At 39.5% G+C, this 11,999-nt stretch overlaps 1 pseudogene; it reads right to left on the bottom strand.

Annotated features, from left to right (window-relative positions):
• Positions 1-2,843: 2,843 nt before the first annotated feature.
• LOC110167136 (septin-7-like) lies at positions 2,844-4,505 on the bottom strand (annotated as a pseudogene).
• Between the last annotated feature and the right edge of the window lie 7,494 nt (positions 4,506-11,999).

Genomic DNA, 11,999 nt, shown 5'->3' with positions numbered 1-11,999 from the left:
GTATGTATGAGTGGACATAGTTAACGCTCTCGCCGCCGTGTGCCAAATAGGAAGTTCTCCAGGAGGCTCTTCCGGCTCCTTCTGACTCTGGCTCCAATGGACTTACATTAGGATCTTGTGGCTCCTCTCTCTGTACCTGCTGCTGTGAGCCTCGTCATTTTGGTCTTAAAATGTTCGTGTTAACCCGCTCTACGTGATCCTGAATTTTTTTTGTTCACTATTTTGCCCATCAAAAAACTCCTATTCATAACACAGAGCCTGGCTACAGATTCGCTCCTGAAACCGTGAGCATCGTGAGCCTCATTTGAGCAACGCTGAACATTACGGGTGACGTCACACTCACTTAGTTCACTTTTATACACAGTCGCAGCAGGACTCAGATCAGTCTCACTACTTAACAAATATTTCTGCCGCTGGACTTATTTTCTCCGCTAAAGCCTTCGCTCTGCTGCGCAACATGTAAACAAACAGCGCCGTGTGATGACGCCATCGCTCTTCATACAGCGGCGTTGGTGCAGAGAAACACGGTCACAAACATAGTTGCAATTTAAAAAATAATAATAATAACAATTTCTACAAAGCCTATCCACTTTTCTATGTTGATAAGAGAATTAAAATGATTAACGGACAAAAATGTGTGATTAATTTGTGATTAATCGCGCGTTAACTATGCCATTTATGAGATTCATCACGATTAAATATTTTAATCAAATGACAGCATTAACGAAAAGGTAAAAAGTAGCTGTTAACTTGAAAACTGCCACTAAATGCTGCATAATGTGTGCATAATTAGTAGACAAGTTGTATTTATAACGATTAATTTTATACTTCAACAGCTACAGTTCTCAGGGTCAATCCAAAACTTTAATAAACCTTAAATCTGAATATTTAAGAATGTAAAAGTGAAGTTTGTGTGCACGACTATAAATGTACAAAATTATTACGCAACTAAATGAAAAGTGAACATTTTCTATTCTCAATTGTTTATTTTCATATGCCAGAATAGATAACAACTCAAAATTTACAAGTAAACGTTTCTGACATTTCAAAAAAAGAAAAAAATCAGAGACCAATTCGGGATAATGCTCCTTTAGCTCCAGATCACACTAGAGAGCAGATTTTTATTTTTTTTTTCATTTGTACCAAAATGACTACACAACGCTGCCGAATCCTACGCATCTCACCAATTAAGAAAATAAAACTGAACAAAGTAAAAGTGCAGAGCAGTGGGGACGTTCTGGCGGTGAAAATATGAGCTGACAATATGGTGTCTTGAAAATAAGCAATTAAAGTTTGCTTAAAAAAAAAAAATCCACAAATCTCTTTAAATAAAACGAGATGAGGAAACAGCTATAAAAATCAAGTCTGAAAAGTTATTTTTGCAGAATAGGTTTGGTTTAATTAAAAAAGCTAAAACTGCAAATCAGATAGCAATAAATCCTTCAGTAAAAACATTCCAAAATATGAAGTGTTGTTGGAGGTGTAAAATGTGATCTCTGAGTGTGAAGAGAAATGGTTTGGAGACGGGAGCTTTTTTTGTTAATGAATATATGAATAAAAGTTGAGAAATAGTAATTACATTTTTGTCAATTTTGTCATTTATTTTATTACAAGTGAAAGTTTGCGACATATTCAAAGAGTAAACTACCAAAGTCTTCTGAAAATAAAGAGTTTTGGCGTTGGATTTTGTGTTTAATCAGAGGACACAACACAATATACATGTTCATTTTGTCTTCTTATGCACTTTAACTTCTTGGGTTCCTTTTAAAGACAATACAGTAAAGTGGACTTGCCTTGTTGACATGTTTCGGCTGCTGCTGCATCTTTAGAAGTGTCCCCGGTGTTGGTGGTGACGTCTCGTATATCAGCTCTTGTTACTTCTGGTCAGTCTGAGCGACATGACCACGCCTCCCGTCGCCCGGTGTTCTCTGGAGGAGGGTGTTCCAGGTGTGTGAAAGGAGGAATGCTCCGTCATCGCGGTTAATGCTGTCTGTGCCTCGTTTCATGATTTCAACGTCCTCCCTGATCCAGCGTTTGCACTCGATATTTTCCGATCTAATGACCAGAGCCCTGTCCCAATCCAGAATGTTGTTATTCCTTTCACAGTGATAGATTGTAACCCAGGTTAACAGCAACTCTTGGAGAGAAAACATGATAATATGAAAATTTTTATTTATTTATTTTTTTAATGCATAACATTGTCAACTTTAATATTAAACATGTACAGTTTAAGACAGATAAACATAAAACAAAGAAGAAAGCTGTGTACATATAAAAAAAAGAATATTACAAAAATGCACCTAAACACATGTTATTAGCTGAAACTATTTGAAGGGGAGTGGTTCACAAGCAACAAACAATATTTCAGTATCTGTCAGCCTTTAGGGAAGCTCTAATGGATTGGACCTGAGAATGTGCATCCAGCGGCAACAGTGAAGATGCCATTTTAAAATTATGCTTTTCTATACGGTGTAAAGGATTGTTAACAATAAAATACTCTTAAATGAAAGGCCACTGAGCCCAAAAGTAAGTGTACACGTCAGGCATATTTCAGTTCAAGCTTCAGGCACGGTGTATGTCTATTCCAATGAATTCAAGGTAACATAGTCGAAAATACAAAACTCATGCCTGTAGCTTCTTCCCTTTAGCTTAAAATGCACCGTGACAGAGCCTTGTCAAAAAATAACATCATATATGGTAATTTTTAGAAAACTACAAGGGAACCAAATATAGAATGTATATCATCGCTATCATTACATATGATATACATTTTAGAGAATTGTAAAAGGTAGGCACAGATCCGGTGAGTATTCTTGGTCTCATTTTTCTAAATATAAAAGTTTGTTGTTAACCGACTACATTTATAGACCTCGTTGTTCAAAACTGTATTCAAGCTCTGCCTTAAATACTGGTCAGTTTAAGAATAACATCACAGCTTTAACATACAAACCTGCTTTACCAACTTACTTATTCATTCTCAGGGGTCCTTTAAGCTGAGATCAACAAAAGAAAATGAGGATAGTATCAGCTGTATTATTGTACATGTGACATAACAGCTCTAGCACAGTCAGTGCCCTGTGTGTTCAAATGTAATTCAGAGGCAATATCCTCTTTGTCATAAAGTATAGAAAAAAAAGTTTGTTTTTTTCACAAACACATGCATTCCTCATAAAAGCAACGTCTTACAGTAACAGAGTGTATGGCGTCCAGTATAAGACAGGAGGAATGTTATGACAAGTGCCAGCGTCATTGTTTTCAGACGGCCACAGAAGAGGTGAACTTTGAGGAGGTCGAGAACAAATGAGTTTGTAGAAAACAAAAAAAAGCAGGATTTAGAAGATCTTGCCCTTCTTCTTGGTCTTCTTCTTGTTCTTTTCCATTTTTTTTGGAGGCGTCTAGTTTCTGCTGCTCCAGGATCTTCTGAGCTTCCCAGTTGTCTTCTCCTCCTCAAACACTCGTCTCTCCTCCTCCAGCTCTTTGTACTCCGCCTCCCAGTTCCTCTTCATCTGCTCCTGCTCAGCCTCAGAGTCCTTCAGTTTCTGCTTCTTCTCCTGACCTTCATCTCAAAGGCCTGCTCCATCTCAGCCTCCATCTTCATCACGTGCTCCCTGCTCTTTTCCTCCATCTGAGCCAGAAAGCAGTAGATGTTGTCCACTCCATTACAAGTAACTGCAGCTAGCTTCTCACTGCGGTAATTTTCATAGTGGACATTGTTGGTGACGTCCTTCAAATTCTGCATATGGGTTCTGATCAACATGTTGCGCAGCACAGTGAAGTCACAGTGTTCCTCGTTCTCCACTTCAGCCACACCCCACGGGTACTGGCGACCTCTGACTTTCTTCCCATTCACTTCAATCACCACATTACTGCCGACTACTGCCAACGGCATCTTCTCCTTGATTTTACGAATGAGCTTGTTGTCCTCATTGTCTGTGTCTGGAAATTCATAAATCTTGATCTTGTGTTCTTGTATCTCTTTCATTATCTGCTTTTTGAACAGTTGGCACTCTTCAGTGGTCAGGGTGTCAGCTTTGGCGATGAGTGGGATGATGTTGACTTTATCGTGGAGCCTCTTCATAAATTCAATATCCAGTGGTTTTAGCCCGTGTCCGTAAGGTGCGATGAAATATAGGCAGCAGTGGACTCTGTTATCGGGCATTGACTTGCGTTTGACCCTGAATTCTGCATTGAGGAAATCCTCAAACGTACTGTCAATATAGTTTATGACTGGCTGCCAGCAGTTACTGTTGTCCACAGCATCTCCAAAACCTGGAGTGTCCACTATGGTCAGGGTCAGCTGGACATCGCCCTCTTTCATCAGCACTTCGGACTGCTCTACCTGTACAGTCTTCTTGATGCGCTGTGACGGTCCGGGGTAGTTCTTGGAGTAGAGATCCGTCAGGAACAAGGAGTTGATGAGCGTGGACTTCCCCAAACCAGATTCACCTACAACCATTAGCGTGAACTCGAACCCCCTGTTCACGGACTTCCGGTACACCTGGTCGGGGGGGGGAACGAAGCCCGCATAGCCCTCCAGGTTCCGTGGCTTAGTTTGGATTCGCTGCTTTTCCCCTTGTCTTTTTCTTTCAGCGACCTCAAAAACGGGCTTTCCTTTGGGGCGAACTGCTCCTGGATTCTTGTCTGCCATTGCAATAAACTTTGTGCTAACTGCGAGGAAGATATAGGTCAAAAAAGCCGCTAAGAACCGTTGCGTTGGTGGAGTAAACAGCGTCCGATATGACAAACAAGTTACTGAATCCGTCCTTGATGTTGGTGATCGTGTGCTTGTGAAAAATGTCAGGCTCAGAGGTAAAAACAAGTTGGCTGACAAGTGGGAATCCACTGTTCATGTTGTCATAAGTCAAAAGGACAACTTACCCGTGTATACAGTTAAGCCTGAACATCAAAATGGTCCCACTCGTACTCTTCACAGAGACCTCTTGTTGCCATGTGGTTTCCTGCCAACTTTGCCTGAAACTCCTCCCACAGTAAAACAAAAGCCCCGCAGACCTAGCACACGCCAACATCCCGCAACTGATTCTGAACCTGAGCTTGAGTATGAGTCAGAGGAAGATGTTAGCTACCCTCTGTATTACTCCCGAGGTCCTCTCAAAGAAATCTCAAGGACAGTTGAGGAATACAGGATAGTCCATCCTCCCAAAACTTACCAAAATCCTTCTGTCGAGCAAACTGTCAGAAGATCTCTCAGAGAAAGAAAGACGCCCAAACAGTTAACCTACCCTCAGTTGGGTAACCCTCTCATTAGCATAGTTCAATCTCTCTTCCAAAGCCTAAGTGAAGCTGTCACAGATTCTATTGAACTACACGACATAAAAGTTGTCTAAACTATACAATATGCAAAGGGACTTGCATAGAGTTAAGAGGGGAGGGTGTAACCCAGGTTAACAGCAACTCTTAGAGAGAAAACATGATAATAAGAATAATAAATATATTGGATAAAATTTGATAAACAAGTCAATAAATGTTAAATATGGTTAAAAACATCTGCAATAATTAATTTTATTTAAAAATACGTTAAAAAGCTAAAAAGTACACAAATTCATTGCTTAAATATGTTGGAAGTTGTTTTTAGACTCTTATTTTGAAAAGCACGTAGCTGCGTGACCCATGTGACTAGCAACAGCCAACCGGATGGTTCTAGGCTTTTCCCTGTCCAGCGAGGGAGATACGCAACACACGCAAGCTGCGGTAGAAAGGAGAAAAGCAGAGCAGAAACGAGTCTAAAGCCAATTTTAAACGCAAGAAAGAGGGTATTAAAGATATATTTTTGTTTTTCCAACCTGTCCCTGTGTGGAGACATTGTACAGGTTGATAAACGGGACTTGGTGAGTTGAAAAAAATGTATTTTATTTTTATATTAAGAAATATCTGTGCAATGTAATTACCATTTGGATGGAAATGAAAAGCTTTTGTAGCGATTTTATGTTTTATGGTAAAATAGTGAAGCATACAGTGTTTTATAAGCTAAATTGAACGAGCTCACAAGTTCATTGCCCGGACTTGTTCTCCCGTCCGCTCTTCATGGCGACGGCGGCACCTTAACAAGTACCAATTGAGAGAGAGAAATGGTGGTTTTATGTGTTTTAAAGCTACCTAATGTTTATTTTTGTGTATTTCTACTTATTTCATGTTGTTATTGATAGGCCATATTGAATGGGTAGAAGATATTCAGCTAAAAACCGAACTTTGGAAAGCACGTGGTTGGAACAAGATGGCGATGGCGAGCTGCCCACGGACCTTCTGAAAGATACGCAGGAGAAATACTTCCCTTGTTGAACGCATGGTTTGCATCTGAACTGGTAGGATTTACCCAACTTTCTGCAAAGCTACTGCAACGGACTCAGGAACATTGAACTGCTAATTAAAAGAGCAACGAGTAGAAAAAAAGGACTTTTATTCTGCAATATCCAGAATTGTTCAGCCTTTTGCTGAATCAATTTGAGTTGTAATTTTGTATTTTATTTTCAGACCATAAATGAATATTGTAAAAGGATATTTTACAATGTAAATGTTTTTGGTTGGGAACAACAGAACAAAGTTCTCTTTAAACTGTAAAATAACTTGAAATAACTTGAACTAAAATAATTGAAACTAAATGTGAACTGAACTAAAGAGTTAACTCGAAACCGTGATAGAACTGATTTGAACTAAACTAAAAGGTTGCAACCTGAGAACAAAAACCTGAGAACAAAACCTGTTAAACAAAACCTGATAAGCGAAATCTGGTATAACTAAAATATATCCGGAAAAAGGAAATAAGGGTTTTTGGAACTTAACTACTTAAACAAAAAAGGTTAAGATAATTGAAGTTTATGTTAACGTTGTCTATGTCCATGTCATGTTATTTTCATATTTTGTGTCCAAATTTCAATAATAAGCCGGCAAATCATTTAAACTTATTCTCTTGTCTGTGGTCTTTTCATCGTCAAGTCAACTTTTGCTCCAGTAGACGAACCTAACCAATAGATACTGGTCCATTACATAGTAGTTCCTACCTCTACTTGTTATTACCCTGTAATTACCGCTCGTTGGGCGTTACAAGATCACGAAGTGTTCCTCCTTTCACACACCTTGGACACCCTCCTCCAGAGAACACTGGGCGACGGGAGGCGTGGTCAGTCTAAGCGACCTGCAGGTCCATCAGACTGACCACGCCTACAGGAAGTAACAACAGCTGATATATGACATGTCACCACCAATACTAGGGACACTTCTGAAGATGCAGCAGCCGAAACATGTCAACAACGTAAATACACTTTACTGTATTGTCTTTAAAAAGAACCCAAGAAATTACAATACAATACTGAAATAAACAGACAGGGATATTCATATTATAGACTAAAAGATATAAGAAGACCAACTTGGCCTATCATTAAAGGTCCTTTATTATGCAAAATTGACTCTTGTGAGCTTTTAGTCATGTTAAAATGTTGTTACCTCCTTTAAACCTGGATTTGTGTTTTGTTTCATTCACAGTTGTTTGAGTAACTCTTTATTATTAGTTTGTCTACATCTCCAAAGCTCTGTTTTCACGTTTTCAAGAAATTCTAGGGCTGAAATTATCCAAATGATTCTAGTCAAGCTGTATGGAGTTTAAAAACACAATGGAGCACTTCCTGTATTACCACATGACATCACAAGGTGGTAGAGAGTGTTTTCATTTTGAGGGAAGAGCTTACCCTAAATATGCAGGATTTGTTTGTTAAACGTGTGAATGAAATGAATGTTTGTGATGAGGAAACAACATCAGAACATAAGTAAAATACCTGGGCGTTTATTTGTTTCAATCACTTAACAGACCAGGCATTTATTTGAGACCAGGTGGCAATTTGGGGCAGGCAATTAATTCCTTCCTTACAAAAATCTTGCTCAGCAAAACTGGGAAAATACTGTACTCAAATTCTTTTGACCAGTATGACTATACAGTTACAGACTTTACAGTTTTTAGGACATGTCTCGGAGGAGTCGTTGTCATTATACAATGGCCTGGCGACTACTTTGCCGATCTTGTGGGCACGATTCCTGCCGCCTCGTCCCCTGCCTTTACTTGCCCCTTTGCCACAACTTTCCTCTTACGCCACAGCAGCTACAGTGACATTTCTGGCTTCCTCCGGATTTCCAAACTGAAGTAATATTACCAAAACTCCTAAAAATAGCTTTCATTTCCTTCGCGCCATCTTTCTTTTAGGGACTTCACAACAACATCATCTGTTCCATCAAATTTTCAGTGAAGTTGAGGCTGATCGGACGCAGTGCAGAGAATACAGCCTATCCATTCAGTCACACAAATCAGTCTGATAAAGTCAGGACTGAACTGAAGTCAAACTGCTCCTGTGTTGGGTGTAAACATCAGGCTCTCTGTGGTGTCACTGCACTAATTATCAGATCTTGGTTAAATAAAGCACAAAAAACAGGAAATGGGAGTTTGAGCAGCTCCTCGGCAGCAGCCACAACGACTGGTGGAGGTGTCGGCATAGGAGACTTTCTTTACAGATGCAGGCTAGTTCATTTGAAATGTTACAACAAAATATCTCAAAAAAGTGAAAGTAATTAAAACCCTCCTGCAACGCAAACATTAGACTTGGCGTTTATTTGGAACCGGCGGTTACTTATCAAAATGTACACCTACACCCGGTATTTCATAGCCTGATTCAACAGCCAGTTTCACTTCATAGAAACCGTCTGAACTCGCAGCATTAGAATTTGTTTGACGGTACTTTTTTATTTAACCCATCACTGCTATTTGGTCGTGACGTATGTAATGTGCCGCTAACAAGATTAACTGGTATATTAAGCTTTTCCCAAATTCCACAGGAAGAAGGGCAATAATGTCTTTCCCCTTCATAAAATTCACCAAACATTCTTAAACGATAAACTTTTGTGCCTTCTTCATTACTATCATTAGTTGGTACGACCATAAAAAAAATAAAAAAATAAAATCCTTCAATTTTTTATTCTCATTACTGTTTATTTTGTACAATCATGAACAATAAACTTTGTGCCTACAATAACATTATTATTAGTATGTACGAACATAAATGAAAATATGTTTCTGCATGTATGTATATGTGTGTTATGCATATCTGTATAAACATGTATATTGAGCATTTGTACTGGATATCTATGATGTGTATATGTATGTATGTATGTATGTATGTATGTGTGGATATGTTTTTATATATATGGGTATATTTTTGCAAAGGTGATTTAAAAAAAAAAAAAACAAAAAAAAAAAAACCACGTGATTATGTAAAACAATTGGGGTAAGACTCCATAAGTTTTTTAAACTTCATCTTACTCCTTTTGAGCACCAGGTCCCAAATATGTTCATGTACATATCACTATTTTGGTTATTGTTTTTGAATTTTGTTGTACCTGGCTCAAACAAATAAATAAATAAATGAATGAATGAATGAACATTCTCTTTGTTTCGGCTTTAAATCCTCGATCCCGGGAATTGTTGCCAACACAGAATGTATGACTCTTCGCTGATTGGCTGGTGCCCAAACTTACAGTTCCATGGTTCTTGCAAACTGTCTAGTGTATTCTGATTCCTGATCTAGTTGCTGGAGAGAAATGAAATTGAGCGGAGGCACTAGGTGGCGCCAGTCTGCCTAGGCATTTAAACGGAACTCGGCAGTTAATTATTTGGTATATTACATTAGATCAGAAATAGTGCAATATGGGCCTTTAAACGCAATGTAAACTTTTCTACAGGTTTCTACTGTTTACAGGACCATTATTATAAAAATAGCTGAAAGAGTATTTAGTTTTATTTCAGTAATCCTGCAGGCTGTACTTTCTGGCTGAATAAACTTGCAATACTTCCAGTCTTTTTTTACACAACATATTTTAGTTACATAAGTTTTTACTAACACAGTGGAATTCTCACCTCCCACAGGTTTCTAATTCATCCATGTAACCGTTCTATTTATATACGCCGTGTACCATTTCATCTGAAACACAACTCGGCGATTTAATTTCCTCTGTTTCTCACGCAGACCTTTCACTGTCACTCCAGGAGCTCATTTTCATCTCGAGTGTTTTCAGACGGATCGACTCAGGTTGTCATTGTACTTCAAATTTTGACGAATGTGACATCAACAATTAGACCTGCGCTGATTCTGTCGACAGCAAACACGTGTTTCCGTACAGACTGTGGAGCATTTCATCAAATCATGGAAGCTGTTGACGGCTTATTGATTTTTTTTTTGCATCCTAATCAGAATCAGAATTAGTTTATTGCTATTTTCAGTGAACAGAATCTATAAACTCGCATGGAACTTGCTGAATTTCTGACTGTATATGGACATAGCTTAACCTGTTTTTGGAAAAAATAGGAAGTGAGCATGGGCGAACTTCCAGCTTCATTGACTCTCGCGGCAATTCACTTTGTATTGAAAAAGTGTGGCCTGTCTCTCTGTAACTGCTGCTGTCAGGCTCCTCATTTTGGTCTTAAAATGTCTGTATTAACCCGCTCTAAACGATCCTGGGGTATTTCTCTGTTTTGTCCATAAATCAAGATATGAACATCACTTTTTTCTACTGATTATCTGTGTAAATGGATCTAAAATAGATGTGCATCTCTATTCCCGGCCTTATTTTGGCATTTTAGTGCATATTTGTTAAAAATCTGACTTTTGGGTCAAAGTCGTGTGTGTAAAGGCCTCTTTAGGATCAATTACGGCCAGAACATCTGAATTTTTGGGTTGGACTCACGGCTGCCAATGAGTCAGACGCAGGTTGTTGCGTGACGAGCGCAGACACTGGCGTCTACGGGCGGTACGTGAGGAGCCCCTCTCAGCCCCACCTCGACCTGGCACCTCCGGGCACTGCAATGTCCCGCCGTGTCTGGAGAAAAGGGAAATGGCGTGATTCGAACACAAATGTTCGCTCTGTTTCAAAGTCTGGAGCGCACTGTTCTGTGTCGTTTCGTGGCTGTCCGTCGACTGTCAGTCATCCCTGCAGGGCCCGCCCCACGGCCACTTCCTCCAACCTGCCGGCACTGCCCACTCTGGAGCATTTTCCCTAAGGTGGAGTAAAGCTTTAGGAGAGCGTTTAATGGTTCTTTAATAAAAGACAAATCAGACGCTGTCTTTCCCTGAGGTTGCTCCGACTAGCATTAGAAACAGGTTTGATTGACAGCGTTGCTGAGCGCCCAGTCTCTGCTAAAACCAGAGCATAGCACTATAATAACATCTGGAAGTTGAAGCAAGATGACATCGTATTGTTTTCAATGTTATGTGTTCAATGGCGCATGGGCCATTGTGCAATGTGCAGCGTTTGGACCAATCAGAGCGAGAGCTGTCAGAGCTAGGCTTAATTTTACAAAGCTAACTTTTATGCGCTTTGAGAACTTAAAATTTTTAAAAGTTTATGTTAAAATAGAAAAGAATCTCTACAAAGTTCGACCTTTGAGAAAGTTGTTGATGCTCTGTCAGCTGAACATGGGTGGTTTGAATTTCCAAAATGTATTGCGCTCTGCGAGAGAATTCTTTCTGGACCCAAGCTCCCGAGAGCTGCAGTACCTGGAGCGGCCACTAGTCGGCCTCGAGCCGGGACAGAGGGAGAATGTCTTATCCAGTAGAGGTCTGCTCAAGACTGAATTTTCAGTTCTGCTCTCGCCCACACCTGCAAAGAATTGTAATTTTCAGTCCCGCTCCCGCTCACATCTGCAATATTTTTTTTCCTGCAAGATGGAGACGTTCACGTTCTTAAGCTCTTTCAATCACAGAGAAGCAGAAAGGAATTGTCTAAAATGTGCGCGAGATTAGACCACATCCACAGGTTTAGGCTATTTAAAATGTTTCTATTAAGGCCAAATAAAATATCCAGCACAAATGATGCATGACAGACATACAATAATCATTTGTGTATTTTACTTTACACTCATTTTAGTTTTCAGAACTGTAGTTTATCTTCCCATCCTGCTTTTAAAATGTGTCCCACGTCGCACTGTGTTGCGTCGGGTCCCACAG

Source organism: Boleophthalmus pectinirostris, unplaced genomic scaffold, assembly GCF_026225935.1.
Source record: "Boleophthalmus pectinirostris isolate CB_2022bp ecotype Guang Dong unplaced genomic scaffold, ASM2622593v1 HiC_scaffold_2, whole genome shotgun sequence".
Lineage (NCBI taxonomy): Eukaryota > Metazoa > Chordata > Actinopteri > Gobiiformes > Gobiidae > Boleophthalmus > Boleophthalmus pectinirostris.
This window is presented reverse-complemented; position numbering and strand designations above follow the sequence as displayed.